The 21,917-nt window shown below is 39.0% G+C and overlaps 1 protein-coding gene across 1 annotated transcript in view; it reads right to left on the bottom strand.

Moving 5' to 3' along the window:
• USH2A (usherin) overlaps positions 1–14,296 on the bottom strand; it is a 584,211-nt gene extending 569,915 nt beyond the window's left edge. The window contains exon 1 of the mRNA XM_070728574.1: positions 13,800–14,296. The gene's annotated coding sequence lies outside the window, so the exon portion shown is untranslated. The remainder of the gene's footprint in view (positions 1–13,799) is intronic.
• Between the last annotated feature and the right edge of the window lie 7,621 nt (positions 14,297–21,917).

The following is a 21,917-nucleotide window of genomic DNA, read 5'->3' as shown; positions in this document are numbered from 1 at the left end:
TCTTATTGCTCCTTCCTTGCCCTTAGGGATTTCTGACTGACTGACTGACTTATTTATTTGATTTTGTTATGCCGCCCTTCTCCTTAGACTCAGTGTTAAATCAGAGGCTGGAGGCCAAGGAATAGTTAACAGCTCTTTATTAGGCAAACAGGAGCATTAGGAGTGACCAGCCTGCAGGTAGAACGTGACTGCTCGCTAACGGCTAAAGCTGCGCCTTATATACCTTTTGCTTAGCACGGGAAAACTTGTGTGACAATATTTTAAACTTTCGCACCAAGATTTCCCTTGGCTGCGCCTAAGCCAATCAGCGATCACCTTTATTTAAAAATACAAACATAACACTCAGGGCGGCTTACAACATGTTAGGAATAGCACTTTTTAACAGAGCCGGCATATTGCCCCAGTCCAGGTCCTCATTTTACCCACCTCGGAAGGATGGAAGGCTGAGTCAACCTGGAGCCGGTGATGAGATTTGAACCGCTGACCTGCAGATCTAGCAGTCAGCTTTAGTGGCCTGCAGTACTGCAATCTACCCACTGCGCCACCTTGACTTCCATGTCATATGTCTTGCTTTGGAATAAGAGAGCCGTTAAACTGGCGAGCAAGGCTTCCTTATCAAGAGAGGGAATTTCTCAATATTTCTCTCTGTAGCAGTGAAATAAACAATTATTATTCATGATTTGCAAATGTATTCGTGATATTTGAAATTAAATACATTTCCTTGTCTCTCAAATTCTGGAAAGAGCACCACTTATGAATAATTGGAATTGTCGGAACCAACTCAAGACATGCCACAATGGCAGGAAATCTGTAATGTTGAAATAATAATAATAACAGAATGACGGAAACATAATCAAAGCCATCAATTTACAGGCAGTAGCAATTATTTGGTACATTGCAAGAATAGTCCCTGGCATTCAAATGGATGGTAATAGAATGTTCAAGCTATCTTCATGGAGAAGTCTAGTGCAGGGCTCCCCAACCCTGGTCCATGGACCAACACTTGGCCAGCAATGGGGACACACAAACAAGCCAAGCCCCATCTAGGGGATGCAGGCAGCGCACAAAACCATGCCTCCTAGAGTCCATGGAGAGAAAAAAACTTTCTCCACAGAACCGGTCCCTGATGTTCAAATATTTGGGGGCTGCCGGTCCAGTGGTTGGGGTGGGTGGGTTTTGTTTTGTTTTGCTGTTTATAATTATCTTAATTTAGGGTAATTGAGAAAATGGGAATTCAAATAGTAAAAAAGGCTCAATATGAATAAAAATACACACGTAAAAAACAAATCAACCAGGGAAAAATTGGGGAATTTTTGTATTTTGCTATTGTCATCTAGGATTTTCCCTCCCCCTGCCCCAATTTCCCAATCTAGTGTATGTTCCTCGGAGTTCCATGATCTCATATTAAAGAACTGATCATTCCAAATGCTCATACATTTATGGACTACAATCAAGAGTGGTTACCGGTAGTCCTCAACTTATGATTAGTTGCTTAGCAAATATTCAAAATTATGACACACCTCCTGGCGGTACTTAAGACCCAGATTCAACATTTAAATAGCTGCTCCCACCCCATAGTCATGTGACTTCACTTTGGGTGCCCAACAACTGGTCTAACTGATAGCTATTTTCAATGTCCTAGGGTCATATGACCATGTTTTACAATAGTTTTGCTGAAAGCCAGAATTTACTTCTAGTTTTTGGCAAAACTATTGGTACACTTAATATTCCCTTAATGATTGCCACAACAAAAGGTTGTAGAATAGGGTTGGTCATATGGGTGACTATATTTTTGACCATCACAAGTTAAGACCATGATGTACAGGCTCCATTACAGTCATACTTTGACCCCTATGACAATCATTAAGTTTCAAATTTCAAGTTTTAAGTTTAATTGGATTTGTATGCTGCTCCTCTCCAAGGACTCGGGGCTGCTCACAACGTATACAAAAAGACAATAGTAGGTCAATCCAATTAATATACAGTGGTCCCCCGATTATCGCGAGGGTTCCGTTCCAGGACCCCTCGCGACAATTGATTCTTCGCGAAGTAGCGGTGCGGAAGTAAAAACACCATGCGCAGATGGTGTTTTTACTTCCGCCGCAGCAGCGAGGAGCCGAAGATTGGGGTTTCCCCGCCGCCCACCCAAACTCCTCGCTGCTGCCGCGCCCGCCGCTTGTCTTGTCCGCCTGCTGCTTGTCCGCTGCCTGCCTGCCCACGCGCCCGCCACTCGCCCACCCTTCGCCCGCCCACGCCGTTCGCTCGCGCCGCTTTACAGCTGAGTCCTGAAGCCAGAAGGCAAAGGCGAATTTCCGCGTTTGGCTTCGGGACTCAGCTGGGAAGCGGCGCTGGGGTCTTACTGGCCGCCCACGCAAAGGGGAAACCCCGGCTCCTCGCTGATGCCCGCCGCTCGCCCTCCCGCCAGCAAGAGGGGGAAGACCCAGGGAAGCCGCCTAGCAGCTGATCTGCCTGGGGAACGCAAACTCCACCATCTACGCATGCGTGGCCATAGAAAAAAGGGGCGCGCATGCGCAGATGGTGTTTTTACTTCCGGGTGGAAAAATCGCGATATAGCGATTAGCAATGATCGAGAGCGCGAAACTGGGGGGATCACTGTACATAAAAAAACAATCCTTAAAATTCTGATTTAAAAAAACCTTCCATTAACATTCAGTCAACAAGCATACTAAAAACATTTGTTGGTCAGTGGGAAGATCTAGTAAACCCACGCGAAGCAAATTGTCACCCCAGCGAGCAACACTGGTGAGGTTGTAAGTCGAGGACTAAATGATTCACTTGAACAATGATGATCATTCAAACCACTCCCACCTGGTCACATGGCCAGCAAGCCACTCCTACCCAGTCACATGACCATCTAGCCACACCCGTAAAATAAGCCACACCCATAGTGTGGCAGTAAAATGTTGGCTGCCCCTAAGGGTTTTCATATCCTGCTCTGGATTTCCAGCTAGCATCTGTGGGATTGTCTGCTGGTCTACATAAGCCTCTGACAGATCCAATCAAACTCTATACATTTCCTTATGTGTTTTTTCTATGGATTGGAGTTCTTTGAACAGTGACTTAGAAGTTATAGATGGATTTCTTTGCTCCCAGTCAGAATCCTCATAGATGATCAAGTACTGCATTTATCTATCTATCTATCTATCTATCTATCTATCTATCTATCTATCTATCTATTTGATTTTTATGCCACCCTTCTCCTTAGACTCAGGGCGGCTTACAACATGTTAGCAATAGCACTTTTTAACAGAGCCAGCGTATTGCCCCCACAATCCGGGTCCTCATTTTACCTACCTCGGAAGGATGGAAGGCTGAGTCAACCTTGAGCCGGTGATGAGATTTGAACCGCTGACCTTCAGATCTATAGTCAGCTTCAGTGGCCTGAAGTACAGTACTCTACCTGCTGCGCCACCCCGGCTCATTGCAATTTTTTTCCTCCCAATAGTCAATCTTGCGGCTGTCTTGATTGTGTTGTGGCCTGTCAGCCGCTGGCCCCTCAATAAAGGAGGAGGCATGGGAGTCAGGATCCGCATCATGGCAACGTGAGAGCTCTGAAGAGGGAGAGGGAATGGAACTGGCAGAGAGAGAGAGAGAGACAAAGGCGGAACCTGGGTCCTCAGATGGAGAGTCAATAGCCACCAGGTCTGTAGGTGGATGATGATGAAGAGGAGGATCAGCTAGATCCAGTGCCTGATGCACGGATGCACAGAAGGCAGAGAAGAGCAGTGGAAATCCGTGGGCTGATCCTTGGAAAGAAACATCCACTACTTCTAATGAAACCCCATCCTAGCTCTGGGGATAAAAGGCAGGGGGATTTCTATGCCACCCCTCTCCAAGGACTCAGGGCGACTCACAACATATAATACACAGTATACAAAATCTTGAATCCAATTGATTAATTAAGAATCTAAAAAAAACCCCAAAGCATAAAAAACAATCATTCCATTCACTCAACATTCTTTCAACACATTAATTGGCTAGGGGGCAAAGATCTAATGGCCCCAGACCTGGCGGCATAAATGAGTCTTCAGACTCTTGCGGAAGGTGAGGAGGGTGGGAACAGTACAAATCCCTGGGGGGAGCTGATTTCAGAGGGTCGGGGCTCCCACAGAGAAGGCTCTCACCCTAAACCCTGCCAAACGACATTGTCTAGTTCAGTGTTTCCCAACCAGTGTGCCGCGGCGACATGGTCAGGTGTGCCGCGAAGAAGGAAGCTCAGCTTCTGGTCTCGCAACTTTTTGCTGAGAGTGTGAAGAGCAAAAAGTTGTGAGACCGGAAGGTAAGCTTCCTTCTTTGCGCCTTCCAAGTTTTCTGGCAAGAAAGAGGAAGGAAGGAAGAGAGAGAAAGAGGGGAAAGAGAGAGAAATAGAGCGAAAGGGAGGAAGAGAGAGATTTTTTTGTCCAAACTTTTTTAGCCCCCCCCCCCCCCCCCCCAATGTTCCCCAGGATTTTGTAAATGTGAATAATGTGCCGCGGCTCAAAAAAGGTTGGGAAACACTGGTCTAGTTGACAGAACCTGGAGGGACCTGACCATGGGATTCATGCGGCAGAAGGTGGTCTCAGAGGTATTCTGGTCCCATGCCATGTAGGGCTTTATAGGTCATAACCAACATGAATAGATGAATAGATGTGGTAGACAACTATTGATCTTCTAGCTGGATAGACTTGTTAGCCCTGTGTTGGGAGAGAAACCTTTTGCTGGGCCCTTTTGCTGGGCCTGCCAGCACTCCTAATAAAGGAATCTTTGAATTAACTTCAGAGGGTTTGTCATGCTTGGGGAGCTGGGTCAGAACAGATTGCCTTAGAAACTACAGATGCATACATTCCTGATGGCTCCCATTCCCCATATAATTGCTCAGTCACATAATTAATAAGTTATATCTACATTATGATATACCCTTTAAAAGGGTAACTAATAAACATCGCAATTTTCTTGGCACACAGTTTTTGCTTGGTATAAGGTCTCGAGCATAATTGATTTTCTTGAAGGCAACAAAAATTTCAAAATGACAGCGGAAGCCCTCTTTCATTAAATTTATTTAAGCAAATCTGTAATACATTAAACAGGTATTGACTAAGTGACCTCCAAATGTGCTTAACTCTATGATTGTATAACACGAGTCCTTGTTTCTAAGGATACTTGGGGGGAAAAATGATGTGGAGGGACTGTTCAGTAATTTCAAGTAATACAATCAATTCTAGCAGTAAATTGGACGAACAACCACCTTGTCCTGAGCTGCTGAGAAAAGCCTATGAGCCAAGATCATCCTGGGCAGAGCAGGTTATTTGCAAAGCATTACCAAAAGTGAAAGATGGGAGAGAAATTTGGGGGAGGGGGGAATAAGAGCTTTCTTCTCCCTTTGACTATATTTTTCCACTCCAGTCACTCCTCAGCAGTGATGGTCTCTGTTAAAAAATTCTGAGTTGAGAGGCTTTTTTATGGTTAATATTTAACCTCTGGCAATACTTTTTTTAAATATCAGAATTAAAACTTGAACACCACAATTCATAATTGATCCTTCCGTCCATCCATTTGGCTTTGTATTCTGTTCACTAAATTTTAGCTCCTTTCTAAATTCTAATACAGTAATGTGTTTACTATTCAGAGTTTATTGCACTATTTTACATTTAGGAATAGATGGCTGTAAATGCTGAAGCAGTAACCTTCAACATTCATGCTGTCCTTGCTACTAACCCAAGTCTTATAGCAACATTTCTTCTTTTAAATTATTTTATTCCTAAGAAGTTACTTACATGTCGGATTAATTTCAATGAATCGCCCAATAAAAATTCTGGAAACGTTGATGCTAAAAAATAAAACTTCCAAGTACATTTTTAAAAGTTGGAGGAAAAGGTAGGTACTGACAACACAGTAATAAATAATAACTTGTGTTTAAAAAGGAAAGGAATTCAGTATAAGTGAAGGAGATAAATATAAGGAAAGGGTTTCTTGAAGAGCAGAAAGTAGCAGTAGAAAATACTTAATGGATCTGTTAAGAACCTTTAATACCTCTGGAAATTCTGTTCAGCATACACAGCATCTTTCAGAACCAATATTTTCTTTATAACTAAAGAAGCAAACCAAAGTTGTTGTTGTTTTAAACTATATGATCTTGAAGAACCTCTTCCTCTAATACAGTACAGAATTTCTTTCTATTATTACACAAGGACAAATTGTCAATAATTTCCATGTAACTAATCCTAAAGTGGACTGGTGAGACAATAGTTGGATTTTTCCCTAGTTTGTCACACAAATTAAATTTGTGTATGTTTCTTTGGCCAGTCTATATTTCCTAATCTGCTGAAGACAGGTAATTTTGTTTGCTTGAGACCCACAACTCAAAATCGAAGCCTATGTGTTTAAAGTTGGGTACTGAAACATATATACCTCTTATTTTTTTTACTCTATCCAAATTCAGTTTTATATTATAGTTACATCACTTTGTTTGGCTAGCTATCTAGCCATCTAGAAGTAAGAATTGCTAGAAAAGTTAAAAAAAACCTGTCTAATTTGAGAGCTGACATTACTACTACATTGTTCAGCTTTTCCTGGCAATTTTTATAAAATGTGTGGAACTTCAACCAGCATATACATTTTTCAGAGTATAAGTTGCACTGGAGTATAAGACACACCTTAGCTTTGGGAGAGGGAAATGGGGAAAAAACAATCTGCCTACCAGGTATTCATCTGGCTAGTCTGGTCAGCTTCAGCACATTAGTTTGCTGGTTTTGAGCCCTTGTGTTTGCTTTTGGGGATAAAAAACAGTTTCTAAAACACTTCACTTCTCTCTCTGTTCAGAGAGAAACAATCAGAAAATCAGGCAAAGAGACAATCGTTTCTCTAGCAAAGCACAGAAGATCGCTTCACTGTTAGCACCTCATTAGGGCTGAAAAAAGGCTCAGCTGATTGTCGGAGACTTAGCTGCAAAGCACAGAAGATCGCATTAGCACATTTTTAGGGCTAAAACAATGCTTAGTAGAAGCTACATTCAGAGTATAGGACTCACTCAAATTTTCAGCCTCTTTAAGGGGGGAGAGGTGCGTCTTATACTCTGAAAAATACAGTATGTCCTATGAAATGCCCCTATTGATCACAAAAGTGTTCTATTAAATGCATCTAAACAACATAAAGCACCCTTTAATTCAGAGCTGTCAAAAAAAGGACTGATACATCATGTGATGATGCTGTGACGAAGCAAGTTTGACACCAAGTTTTGCTCTAATTGTTTCCCCATCTTTCCCTTTACAATGTGCAACAATCCAGTAGCCAATTCAGTTTCGGATTGAAATTAAATCTAATATTTTACAATGGAGTGGCCATATCAGAAAGACTTTCCCTTGGGATAAAATGGGGAACACACTTTATTCTGATGAGGGGCTTGTACAAAAAAGTCAACAAATAGCAGCTTATTTGCAAAGAAGGTGGAGGAAATATTAATCGCCTATAAATGATTTCCTGGATTTTTCAACAAATCAGACTTACTTAAGAATATAATTATGAATTATATATTATAAATTAAGTCCAGATGCAGGCACAATGTTAGCCTCATAGGGATATTTCCAGAAAGTGATATAATAAGACTACCAGTTTTACTTTAATCAAGAAATAAAAACATCTTGCCCAAGTAATTCTAAAAATATACCAAGCTGACTCAGTTCAGCATGGGAATGGAGAAAAAGATGGATATAATGTGTTTTATTCCAATATAGCAATAATATAAATAGGATGAAATTTGGGAGCAAATTTATGAAAACTGACATCTATATCCTATTTCACAGAAATTCATATAAAATATTTCCTTCATTTTTAAGGAGCCTTTAACTGTGGAGCAATTGTAAACATTTTCATCATGACTCCCTCTACCAAATTAAATAGCCTGAGTAATTTGGAGTACATCAAATCACAAAACTAGCACAACCCTGCAAAATTTTCAACCAACCATTCAAGACACTTGACTAAGCAACAGTGAATTGAATGAAATGGTGATCTCTCAATCCCAAAGAACTCTCTACCTTCCAAGATACTGCATTAACAGCAATCAATGGTGATAACATCGTAAGAAACATTTTCATATTAAGACAAGAGTTCTTGATAAGTCAAACCAATATTACTCTGTCTTCCCTCCAGAGCATTTTCCACAAACACATTGATCAATAAACTCACTTTCACTTCTGTTCCATAATTATTTTTCTTTATAGAGAAGCATGAAAACACAAGCAGATTCAATTATAACAAAAAACAATATTTTCAAACAATTCAGTCAGTTCAGCAAGTCTTAGCCATTCCCATATCTATCCTTTATCCCCCCCCCCCACACAAACATCTTACAGTGGTATAACATACAATAGAACAAAATGAAAGCTGGCAATTAAATCCAGGCAACCAATCATCTACTTCCTTCCTCCAATGGCACAACATGAAAATGCAAGATGGCCATTGCCTAAAGTTGTGGACTCTGCAGAAACTACAAGATTCAGAATCCAATCCACTTCCAGATTTCAGGCATATATTGTTCATCAGGGAAAGAAAAACATTACGTTAATGTCTACTTGTTCCCCCTTCAAGTCTCTAAGGAATAGAAGGACCAATCTGCAGCAGAACCTAAGCTCACATGGAATGTCTTAGATTTGGTCCTCAGGAGAGAGGACAACGTAATGCTACACTGCAAATTCTTCTTCCAAGGATTGAGAAAATACAGTAGTGGAAACTTTTGCAAACAGTTGGAAGATAAAGGTCAGTGAAAAAATGCCAGCTGGTGAATGGAACATAAATATTCTTCATCGTTCAGCTATGAAGAATACCAACACTTATTTCTTAATGCGTCTTACAAAATGTTGAATGGCCTGAGAGTGGAAACCTGCTAGAATAATGTGGAAGATAAAAAACAGATGGCAGATGGGAGACTAAAGAAATGCCCGAGGTCAACATGTAAGAACATGAGGAAATCTGAAGGCCAATATGTGCAAACATTCTGGTAGATGGAAGTAAAGGGCATAATCCACACAATGAGATAATGCATCCTTTTCATGTAATTAAAAATATGTAACTTCATCTAAAATTTCAAAAAATACAGTCAGCATAAGCTCTAATATTAATAGGGTGAGCAAATATTATCATCCTATTTAATCACAAGTGATTTAATGACCCTTATCTGATTATACAGCCATCCCAAGCAACACTATTAAAATAAATAAATAGAACATTAAAAGGTTTTTATCCGGTAAGCTGCTTGAAAATATCCAAATTAAATGGTACAAAGAAGGGGGGAGGTGGGATTCATCAATTTTAATGGTATCTAAACATTTAAAATCATGATGGGTGTGCGCATCACACTGACCAGTGTTAATAAGTAGGTCTCAAGCTGCTTCCAGTAACAACTGAGGGAAAATACCAATTGACCTGTGCAGCTGGAAACTTATTTGTCTCTGACATATGTTCCTATCAGTCTTACCCAAACTATATTGTTCTCTGCCATTCTGCATTGTTTCAATCAGCTCATCAAAATGAATTTACTCAACAATTACTGTAGGCCAAAGAGAAGATCGGGAGCAGTGATGGGTTTCTACAGGTTAGTTCAGGTATGCAGAACCGGTAGAAAAAATTTGAATTTTTTTTCTTTTTCCCCCCTCTGGGTTCTGGGTATGATTTTTCCTATCGCAGTAAATGAGGTTGAATGTGTGTAATCTTAGAATAGGTGTGCGTGCATGTGTGTGTGCATTCACATACAGTTTATATAGTAGATAATATATATTTTGTGTGCCTATGTGTAATATACATATGGCATATATACATAGAATTACAGAGTATATTTTGGATGTTGATTAATAGTAAATAAATAGGGAAATTGTATCTCTTTGAGGCGAGGAGGCCAGGAACCCTAACCCAAACTCTTGACACGAGTGACACCAAGTTGGCCACCTTTAAGCCAGTCACATGGCCTTTAAGTCTCCCCCAGTCACATGATCATCAAGTCATTCCCAACTGGTCACGTGGCCGGCAAGCCACATCCACAAAATAAGCCACATCCACAGAGTGGTAGTAAATTTTTTTGTAGCCCTCCACTGGTCAAGAGGATACATTACAAACACTAGTGCTCCGTTTCCTGAGTCCAGCACCGATTTAATTTAGCATTCTCTTGGGCAGGATTCCCTCTTTGAGGCAAGAGCTCTGCCAGTCCTAAAGGATGGAAACTACAAAATCCTGTAGCCTTGGGGGTGTTTATTTAATTTGACTTCTTTCTTTCTTTTTAAATTTTTTTATTGAATTGTCCTATTTAATTTGACTTCTATGCCACCCAATCCCAAAGGATTCAGGGCGGCTTACAACGATGTAAATTAGAAATAACAACAGCAATAATAAAAATAAGTTTAATTATAATTATTTAATTATAACAATTTTAAAATTATTATTTTATAATAATAAAAAGGAAAAAAAAGAAAAAAAAACCCCTAAATTCTAAAACCCTAATCAAAACTCAAAAAACAATTCAGCAGCTTGCATACTAGCCATTCATACCGATTCATACACATGGCTAAGCTAATACTGTAGTTGACTTAGAGCCCCCAGTCCTGCCGGCATAACCAGATGTTTGTGGCCTTACAAAAAGCCAGCAGGGTTGGAGCAGTATGGACCTCGGGGAGGAGTTGATTCCACAGAGCCGGGGCAACAACAGAGAAGGCCCTCCCCCTTAGTCCCACCAAACTGCATTGTTTAGCTGATGGGACCTGGAGGAGGTTAACTCAGTGTGCTCTAATTGGTATCTGGGAGTTATGTGGCAGGAGACGGTCCCGTAGCAATGGGATATATTGACCATAGGAATGGTGTAAACTAAATTATATGCAGCTAATGGTATAAACTAATAGACCATGCAGGTCTATGATTCCAGAATCTGGTGACCTCCCTGGTTCTCTTTGTTTCATATTATTATTTGTAAAAAAACCAATTTATTATTTTCCTCTTTCTCTTCTGTCTCTTACAGATATGTGACTGTAGTTTTGTTTAAAAATTAGAGAAAGGATTTCAGGGCTAAATAACAGACAGAGAGTGCACATGTACAGTATATGTAGAGACCAGTAGTGAGTTATAAAATCCATTGCTACTGGTTTGCACGCACACGTGCGACACTACTGTGCATGCGCAAAAGCATCCTAGGTAGGTGGGTGGAATCTCCCACTGCTGGCAACTACTGGTTCGGAGAACCGGGGCGAAGCAGAAGCACCCCACTGCTGGTAGAGACTTCCTCAATGCTAAAAAGAAGCAGCTCATATCAGGAACTCAGAGACACAAAGTATTAGGGATTTCAAGACCACATTTGGAATACTGTGTTCAGTTCTGGAGACCTCACCTACAAAAAGATATTGATAAAATTGAATGGGTCCAAAGATGGTCTACAAAAATGGTGAAAGGTCTTAAGCATAAAACTTTTATCAGGAAAGACTTAATGAACTCAATCTGTATAGTCTGGAGGACAGAAGGAAAGGGGGGACATGATCAAAACATTTAAATACGTTAAACAGTTAAGTAAGGTGCAGGAGGGAAGTGTTTTTAATAGGAAAGTGAACACAAGAACAAGAGGGTACAATCCGAGGATATTTGGGGGAAAGATCAAAAGCAACATGAGAAAATATTATTTTACTGAAAACATAGTAGATGCTTGGAACAAACTTCCAGCAGACGTGGTTGGTAAATCCACAGTAACTGAATTTAAACATGCTTGCGATAAACATATATCCATCCTAAGATAAAATACAGGAAATAGTACACGGGCAGACCAGATGGACCATGAGATCTTTTTCTGCGGTCAATCTTCTATGTTTCTAAGAGTATTTTGCCAAGTATCCCTCAATCTGGCAACAGAGAAGCTGTCCAGATACCAGGGTTACAACTTATATAATGAAAACTTTAAAAACCTTAACTCCCAATACTTGCAAAAACTGTCTTTTTTATTCTGTTTTTTCTTCCTTAAACAAATCTAACAAAACTTAAACTGCTGTCCTGAAGCCTGGGTAAGAAAGAGCCTTTGTGCAAATCTTTTTCAAGTCCAAATGGAAAATATCTGCTGGGCTATTCTTCCACTTATGATGTGGGTTGTTGTTTTTTTTAATAAGCACTGATTATCAAAACATGACCTCTTGAACCATCTTTTGCCTTCAACCTGCTGGAGAATCTCAACTTTCCACCACCAGTTTGCTAGGAATTAACATTCCATAGGTGATAGGTGTAAAGACTGTACTTTTTAAGACTTCTCCTCATCCCATCTATTCTCTCACTAATAGATTAAGAAAGAATTAATAGGGCTCCACTACTTTTATTTCCTTTGAGATAGGTCAAGTTCTAAAATGTTTTACTTGATTTTGCTTTAGTCACTTTTTCTGCCATGTATTATATATGCCATATTTAGCCTGCCTTTCTATTTAAGGCAACTATGACAGAAAACACAGATTAAAATGTTAATGCTTCAGTAGCACAACTGGTTTATTTTTTAATTTTAAATATTATCAAAATTACTGTACCATTGTGTCTTGTAGCAAATTCTGAATCTATCTGCTTGTAATCTGAAGCCAGCTAACTGCAGGTGCTTATTTAGGCCAAATCAAGCTTAATAATTTTCTTTAAAGTATTGACTTTTTTTAATGCTTTAAAGTCATTTTACAGCTTCATAACTGTTCTTTACAGAGAGCAGAACACGGAGACTTTTCTAGTTCCAATTTCCCCTCATAAATGTTTGTTGGAGTATGTATGTGTTTAGGGAAAATATAAATGTCAAGTAGACCTTTAGAATAATAGCTACCATACTGGTAATGTACAAATCACTTTTAACAGCCACTATTACTATGGTAAAGAGAAGCTTTCTAACTGCTCTTTAATTAAGTACATTAAATGACCTTAAGGGGGATTAGTAAGACTTGTCTGATAATCAATAAGCATGGCACGATTGCTGTCCCATAAACTGGGGCCGGAGAACAAAATTAATCTGTGCAGATTAGTTCTCCCTGGTCTGCATTGTTTGTTGAAGATTGGTTCGGAATTGCTACGGTGCAACTCATTCATCAGAACCGCAACGAAGTCCTTTTGCAAGTGCGGGATTCCCATTTTTCACTTGTGCTAAGCAAAACAATATCGCCGCTCGGGAACAAAGACGAAAGCGATTTCGCAGGAATGTCTCGCAAAAGCCAGGAAACCTCATTGCCATTGGCTAGGCTGTTAGACAACAACACCACCCCCGCCCCAATTTAAGGGTGGCAGCCAATCAAATCCCGGTAACTTGTGCAGATTCTTCTGAGGTGTGTGCATCATTGCTCACACAATAGCATTTTTTTTTTCTCTCCCGCCAAATCAATAGCTCGAGTATTGTCCCGCAGATTGGTAGATCAAGGCGGTTTACAATGTTAGTAGGGGCGCATTTTCTTTTTCGCCAATGGAAACGTGCAAAATACGCAATAAAATGCATTCACCATGCTATAACCCCGTCCTACTAAATCAGGGGTGGGCAAAGTTAGCTCTTCTGTGACATGTGGACTCCAACTCCTAGAATTCCTGAGGTGGCATGATTGGCTCATGAATTCTGGAAGTTGAAGTCCACAAGTCATAGAAGAGCCAACTTTGCCTTTCCCTGTTCTAAATTGTGCCCAGGTCCCCCTTTTAATGACATACGGGCTGTAAATAAATAAATAAATTAAACGATCAATATAAAATCTCAGACTGTTTTTTTTTTTTAATTTCGAGCTCGCGCGACTCCCCAAAGACTCTGAGCGGCTTATAAATAGAAAGTTACCCACCTTGCCACGTCACTCCTTAGTATTTAGCCTGTCTCCGCGACGTCTTACATTTTACACTCTGCTCCGCTTACTCAGGCTATACCGTACGGCGGAAATATGTGTGTCCTTCGACTTAACCCACCTTCTCCACCAAAGACTAAACGGCGAAGTGCATTTATTTATACTGCCCAAACAAGGCACTTTACGAAATCTTATGCGCTTTAACAAACGGGGGAAATTTACAGTGCTGTTAAAATCGGAAAAACCTCCCGACTGTTATAAAGTCGAATTAAATAAATAAATGCATCGCTTCCTCCCTTTCAACCAAGTCTTGAACGCTAGCCAGCCAGTAGCAAGCAGGCTAAAGTGTCTTTCCCGCGTTTTCTTAATGAGGCAATTATTCAATCTTAATTAGTCCTTTTAGCTCCGCCTCTGGTTTCAGCAAGAGGATCCCTTTCCTTTTATCTGTTTGCAGCTAGAAAACCAGCTGAGCGTTCTTCTGAAGTTTGTGAGGACAAAACACACAAAAAAGGGGGAAAGTTTTCTGTCCCCACCGGATACAAGGTCAGCTGATGGAATGAAAACCATTTCTCTGTTTGGCTCCTTTACCTTGCTACATATCTATTTGGACTTCAACTCCCAGAATTCCCCAGCCAGCGAATTCTGGGAGTTGAAGTCCAGATATCTTCAAGTTGCCAAGGTTGGGAAACACTGTCTTAGAGGCACCAAAGCAACTCAAAAACTCTGGAAAAAAAGCCAAATTATTGGTAGATTTGTTACTGGTTTTTCAACCTCTTTTTATCCAGGGAAGGTCTAAGCAGCGTTAGAGCAAAGCAAAAAGTCTTATTTTTCTTACAGGGCACAATGTTGAAAATGAGTGGAAGCTATTTTGGACAAAAATAGACTTCCTTTCTTGTAATAGTGCTGTTATTATCCTAGCTGTGTTGCATTGTTGCTCTTGTTACTTTTGTTGCATTGTTCCTAATCTATGAGCAGTGATGGGCTGCCAAAAATTTTTACTGTCATACTTAGGGCGTGGCTTATTTTGTGTGTGTGGCTTGATGGTCATGTGACCAGTGGGAGTAGCTTGCTGGCCATTTGACCAGGTGGGAGCGGCTTGATAATCATGTGACAGGGTGGCTTAAAGCTCATTTGACTGGGTGGGAGTGACTTACCAAGATAAGTTTTTAAATAGGTGCTTGGACTCTTTGTCAGTTGATTAAGTCACATTATTTGAATAGCCATAAAAAGGACAAATGATGGACAGCATTTTTTGTTGAGAAGCACAGTAACATTTTAAGGTTTTGTACTGAACCCACAAGGTTCAGTATGATAACAGATTAGGCAAGTAGCTCAATTTTGTTTAATTGCTATAAAAGTTCCGTTCTAGATAATGGATTAAAATGATTGAAGCATTTATGGGTAAAAACATACTATTTAATTATTTCCTATTTTAGAAGTAATTAAGGATCATACTAAGGTACTAGACAGGGAAGGACAATTAAATAACTGTTAAGTATTCAATAAATAGTGCATAAACTTACTGCCCCCACTGCATCCCCCCCTCTGTGGGGGCAGCAGCCCATTACTGTGTATGAGGCTTCTCAGTCATCCAGATCATGATTGTCCCAGAGGTGCTTTTTCAAGATATAACTGGCTTTTCCAGTTTTTCTTTGAAGACGTTTCGCTTCTCATCCCAGAAGATTCTTCAGAGTTTGTTCCTAATAGGTAGCAGTCCCATATTAGACCCTGCGAGGCCTGTATCACACTGCTACAGTGATGGATAATTTAGGTCAACTTGTTTTGTTGAGTTTATTTTCATAGAAGAATTTTGAAAAAACTATAAAAACATACGGACCGAAAGAAAACTAAGCCATTATAACAGAATAAACAGAATAAAATGTTGACATTCGTTTTAATTTGCTGATTGGTTTAGTTTTTATATTCATGCAATACAACTCTTAAGTCCCCTTATATTCTGTGAAAAGATTTTGTGGTGTGTGGTACTGAAGATTGACTTTTGTCTTTTCACACTCCCCCCCCTCTCTCTTTTGTAAGGTGGGATGATAATGATGATTATTAAACATGTATGCAGCCAACTCTCAATAAGGAAAAAACAAACAATAAAATCAATAACATCTAAAGATAAAATATGAACATACTAAAAGGAAGGATCTCATTTTTTCCTTGCTAAAGGTCTAGCTCAGTGGTTCTTAACCGGGGTTCGCTGAGTCGGTCTCAGGGGTTCGGCGGAGCCTCTGCCACAGAGGTCAAGACATACCCGACTCATTATGTAAATTTGTGATGACACGCCCCGCTTGGCCATCACTTACTGCAGATATTCATGCACGGTTCATTTTGTGTACCAGTAAAAAAAAACATACCTATGTCTTGAATTTGGAAAAAAATCATATTTGATTTATCACTAAAGAAGGGTTCGGTGAATGTGCTTATGAAACTGGTGGGTTCGGTACCTCAAACAAGGTTAAGAACCACTGGTCTAGCTGGAGAACCAGGTCTTCATAACTATTCTAAACAACCGTAGAGTCAGGGCTACTGGATCTAAATAATGGAAACTCATTCCAAAGGACAGTTGCTGATACAGAGCAGGATCACTTCTGAAATCCTGGTAGAGGTTTTATTTAATCAAAGGAAGCCAGAATGTGCCAATCTTGCAGGACTGAATTTACAAGGCAGATGCTATGGGAGAGAGAAGGAAAGGAATGGCACAATAGCCACCAATTGCTGCCTGGAAATTATTCCACTTTAAATTAAATGTGAGTAGCCATACTGACTAGCTTCATTTTTAATAATTAGGGAGAGTGGGCTTTGGTGTAGCAGTATTAGTTATTATTCAATTGTTGCATGCAACTTAGAGCCACATTTTGTGAGACAGGCAATTCTATAGGTTAACTCAGGGATAAAATGTAAGTACACTAATGTAACTGTGAGAAACAGTTCTTAATCTAGGAAACTTCTGCTGTATTTTCATCTATTTTAAGGAGATGATATTATGGCCATTCCCCAAACTTGGTGCCCTTCATTTCATGATATGTTTCAGACCTTGCACCTAAACAATACATTCCAGTTATTTATTAAAGCAATCGGTTTTTGGATATGGATATCTGAAAAAGGTTTTAAGGAAAGACAGATGTTGTAATTGTGCAACCTCTTAATGAATTTTCCAAATATCTGTTGATGATCTATTAATCATAAATGTTTACATCAGTTAAGGATTATTGAACCAATATATCTGATTATCACTTTTATGTATAAATGGCATTTAACTGTTAAAATTCTTCCCGAAGCTCATATTTTTTTAAAAAATGTTCCTTTGCAAATTAGTTGAGGGGACATGGTCTATTTATTTCTCCTTCCCTGGATTTCATTTTCCAGAAGTCCTTCACATCATAGATTGTGCCAAAGATGCTGTGAAAAAATCAGAGCACACTGTAAAATGATTTGGACACTGCTGGGAGTGAGAGAGTAAATGTTCTTCCTGTTAAACTGATTCCTATTCATTTCTTTTCCCCCATTATTAGTACAATTAGGAAAACCAATAGATTATTCCCACATGACTCTCCAGAAGATAGTTACATTGCAGAGTGACTTGTTGGTGATATATTAGCTGTAGAACAAATCATTATTGCCAGGATAACATTTATAGGGATCATCAGTTAAAAGAGATTTTCCATTTCCAACACTACTATGGCACTTTGCCATTTGTGAGACAGGCAATTCTATAGGTTAACTTAGGGATAAAATGTAAGTACACTAATGTAACTGTGAGACATGTAATTCAGTAACTGAATTTAAACATGCCTGGGATAAACATATATCCATCCTAAGATAAAATACAGAAAATAGTATAAGGGCAGACTAGATGGACCATGAGGTCTTTTTCTGCCGTCAGACTTCTATGTTTCTATGTTTCATCCTAAGATAAAATACAGAAAATAGTATAAGGGCAGACTAGATGGACCAGGAGGTCTTTTTCTGCCGTCAGTCTTCTATGTTTCTATCTAAGAACATGGACAGGATGTTGGAAGTTATTTAGGACAATATAGCTTGTAATATCTAGATGGAAAGTTACTGCACTTGATAGATGATCTCTGGCGAGCCCGGGACAGAGGTTTATCCACTGTCCTGGTGCTCCTTGACCTCTCAGCAGCTTTTGATACCATCAACGATGGTATCCTTCTGCGCCGACTGGAGGGGCTGGGAGGGGGAGGCACCATTTTATGGCGGTTTTCCTCCTATGTAATTGACCTACCCCTTAGCTTGTAAGATTTATGTATGGTTGTGATTGAGTAGTGTTGTCTGATTTTTAATGATAGGGGTTTTTACCCATAGTTTTAATTATTGGATTTGTTGTATATTGTTTATTGTTGCTGTGAGCCACCCCGAGTTTTTGGAGAGGAGCAGCATACAAATCTAGTAAATAATAATAATAATAATAATAATAATAATAATAATAATAATAATAATAATAATAATATATTATTATATTATTATATTATTATATTACAGTATTATATTATTATATTATTATATTATTATATTATTATATTATTATATTATTATATTATTATATTATTATATTATTATATTATTATATTATTATATTATTATATTATTATATTATTATATTATTATATTATTATATTATTATATTATTATATTATTATATTATTATATTATTATATTATTATATTATTATATTATTATATTATTATATTATTATATTATTATATTATTATATTATTATATTATTATATTATTATATTATTATATTATTATATTATTATATTATTATATTATTATATTATTATATTATTATATTATTATATTATTATATTATTATATTATTATATTATTATATTATTATATTATTATATTATTATATTATTATATTATTATATTATTATATTATTATATTATTATATTATTATATTATTATATTATTATATTATTATATTATTATATTATTATATTATTATATTATTATATTATTATATTATTATATTATTATAATATATAATCCAAGGGCATGGGGTGAGTTACCATCAGTTACCCTTCAGTGAAGCAGTGGAAGTAATGTGCCGGTGTCTGGAGGCTGTCAGGGTCTGGATGGGTACCAACAGGCTCAAGCTCAATCCAGACAAGACCTCCTAAGATTTCCAGATTTCAACAATGCATGAAGCAACAAATATGGAACTGAGAAAAGTCACAGGTACTCAAGATCCAGCACAGAATGGAAAAGACAAGGAAGTTCCAAAAAGGCTCATATTTTTGCTTTATGTTTTATTTTGTAGAATAGAAACAACTAAATATTTCAAAGTTGAGCAAGGGAAGCAACAAAATTTTATACTGTCCATTTATTATTATAATTTATTTAACTTATATTCAGAATATACTATATCATTAGAAATGTGGACCAGAAGAAATTGGCATTAAAATTGTTGGAAAGAAATATCAGCAGCCTTAGCTAAGTTTACCATAGAGGGAAGTGAGGAAGACAGGAAAAACTGAAGTGGTAAATTCACATGATAGTATCTGTAGCCCCGAAATAGGCATCTGCAGACTGGGAGAAAGCCTATAAAAGATCTAGATAAACTATTAAAATACAGGGAGAGCATATTGTCAAGAAAAGTCCAGTATATGTTACCAAGATTAATTTTTTCTAGTTATAACATATAACTGAAAACTGGATCATCAGAAAAGCTGAATGAAAGCGTAATTTGAATTGCAAATGAATTGCCTTTGAATTGCCTTTGAATTGCAATGGTGGAGCAAACTGTTAAAAGCATCATGGATCTCAAACACAAGAAATCACTACCGAGGAAGTAAAATCAAATCAAATCACTGGAAACACACTTAAAAGTGTTTATTTCAATCTTAAAACACATCTAAACAAATGTAAACTTTAAATCCTCGAGAGCTGGGATGGTGCAGTGGTTGGAGTGCAGCACTGCAGACTAGTTCAGCTAACTGCTAGCTGTAGTTCAGCAATGTAGTTCCCCAGGGGAAGAGCCTTCTCTGTGGCGGCCCCAACTCTCTGGAACCAGCTCCCCCCAGAGATTAGAACTGCTACTACCCTCCTTGCCTTTCGTAAACTCCTCAAAACCCACCTTTGTCGTCAGGCATGGGGGAATTGAGATATCTCCCCCGGCCTATATAATTTATGTATGGTTTGTTTGTAGGTATGTCTGCTTAAAAATGGGGTTTTCTTAACTACTTTAAATTTTAAATTATTAGATTTGTTATGAATTGTTTTATTATGTTGTGAGCCGCCCCGAGTCTATGGAAAGGGGCGGCATACAAATCTAATAAATAAAATAAATAAATAAATAAATTCAAATCTCACCACCGGCTCAAGATTGGCTCAGCCTACATCCTTCCGACGATGGAATGAGGACACAGATTGTTGGGGGCAATATGCTGATTCTCTAAACCGCTTAGAGAGGGCTGTAAAAACACTATGAAGCGGTATATAAGTCTAAATAGAGCTGAGATGGTGCAGTGGGAAGAGTGCGGTACTGCAGGCCACTAAAGCTGGCTGCTAGATCTGCAAGTCAGCGCTTCAAATCTCATCACTGGCTCAAGGTTGACTCAGCCTTCCATCCTTCCGAAGTAAGTAAAGTGGGGACCTGGATTGTGGGTGCAATATGCTGGCTCTGTTAAAAAGTGCTATTGCTAACATGTTGTAGGCCACCATGAGTCTAAGGAGAAGGGTGGCATAAAAAAATGTAAAAGCAAGAGTCTTGGACAGGGGTGTCGAATTCGCATCCTATGGGCCATGCCCACTCCCAGTTTAGTAAAGGGAAAAAAAGTCGCAATATATCATGTGATGATGCCATGACAATGCGAGTTTGACACCATTGGTCTTGGGAGTAGACCGAGTATTTTGGAAAATCAGACAAACAGAGAAGAGAATAACATAAATCAAAGTGGCTAAATGTCTGTGGAGATTCTCAGTCATTCAGATCATCGTTTTCACAAAGGTGCTTAGGGAAAACTATGTCTCTCTTAAAGTCAACTGAACTTTCTTTGTTTTTCCTTGAAGACATTTTGCTTCTCATCTCAGAAGCTGCTTCAGAAGTTTCTTAGATGAGAAACAAAACATCTTCGAGGAAAAACAGTAGCCCCTTAAAAAGAACTTTGGGACAAGGTGGCTAAATGCAGACATTCTTGACACTGATGACACAAGCATGAATAAAGAACTCAAAGAAGGAGAGAGAATGTCAGGTAGATGTCCCCTAACCACTTTTGGAGATAGTTGCACTTCAGAATGAGAATTATATTGTGTCCTCCTGTGTTGAGAATGTGATTGTGTTTGGTGAAATTCAGCAGGTTCAGACAGGTTCTATAGAACTAATTCTGGCGATTATGTGCAGTTTTGAGAACTGGTAAATCACACCACTGACCCACCTCGCCCTACTCTTCCTTCTCGCTTCCCAGATTCGCCCACGTATCTACAACACTCCGTGGCCTGCATTGGCTGCCGATCAGTTTCCGGCCACAATTCAAAGTGTTGGTTATGACCTATAAAGCCCTTCATGGCATTGGACCAGAGTACCTCCGGAACCACCTGCTACCGCACGAATCCCAGCGGCCGACAAGGTCCCACAGAGTTGGCCTTCTCCGGGTCCCATCGACTAAACAATGTCGTCTGGCGGGCCCCAGGGGAAGAGCCTTCTCTGTGGCGGCCCCAGCCCTCTGGAATCAACTCCCTCTGGAGATTAGAACTGCTCCCACCCTCCTTGTCTTCCGTAAACTACTTAAGACCCACCTATACCGCCAGGCATGGGGGATTTGAGACACCTTTCCCCCAGGCTTATTATAATTTATGTTTGGTATGTATGTGCTGTTTGGTTTTTAATTATGATAGGGTTTTTAGGGGTTTTTTAATATTAGATTTGTGCCAGTATAATATTGTTTTTATCGTTGCTGTGAGCCGCCCCGAGTCTTCGGAGAGGGGCGGCATACAAATCTAATAAATAAATAATAAATAATTCTTGGGCTCATACACACAGAGCAAACATGTGAAGGAGGCGAGAGGCAGCCAGGTTGAATGCTAGAAGACTTGGACAAACTTTTCTTGTCGGTTCTGTGGGCGTGGCTTGGTGGTGTGGTGCT

Source organism: Erythrolamprus reginae, chromosome 1 (genome assembly GCF_031021105.1).
Source record: "Erythrolamprus reginae isolate rEryReg1 chromosome 1, rEryReg1.hap1, whole genome shotgun sequence".
NCBI classification, from domain to species: Eukaryota; Metazoa; Chordata; class Lepidosauria; order Squamata; family Dipsadidae; genus Erythrolamprus; species Erythrolamprus reginae.
Note: the sequence above shows the minus strand (reverse complement) of the source record. Positions and strands in the feature narration are given on the sequence as shown.